Source organism: Brassica oleracea, chromosome C9, assembly GCF_000695525.1.
Source record: "Brassica oleracea var. oleracea cultivar TO1000 chromosome C9, BOL, whole genome shotgun sequence".
Taxonomy (NCBI): Eukaryota; Viridiplantae; Streptophyta; class Magnoliopsida; order Brassicales; family Brassicaceae; genus Brassica; species Brassica oleracea.
The window spans coordinates 18,961,809-18,962,104 of NC_027756.1; positions in this window are offsets into that span (position 1 = coordinate 18,961,809).

Sequence of the window (296 nt, forward strand, 5' to 3'; positions counted from 1 at the left end):
AACTCTAAATTGATAATGTCCGTCGGTATTCCGTCGGAATTTACCGACGAATTGCCGACGAACACCTAGGATTTGACGGGTTCGTCGGTATTCCGTCGGTATTTACCGATGCATTTCCGACGAAACCCTCAAATTCTAGGGGTTCGTCGGAAATGCGTCGGTAAGTTCCGACGGAATACCGACGGACATTATCAATTTAGAGTTTCGGTTTTTTACAGGTATGATTTTTTTTGCAGTTGTATTAAATATCATATATAACATCAGACAACAAATCTACCCATTGTATTCTCACAGCT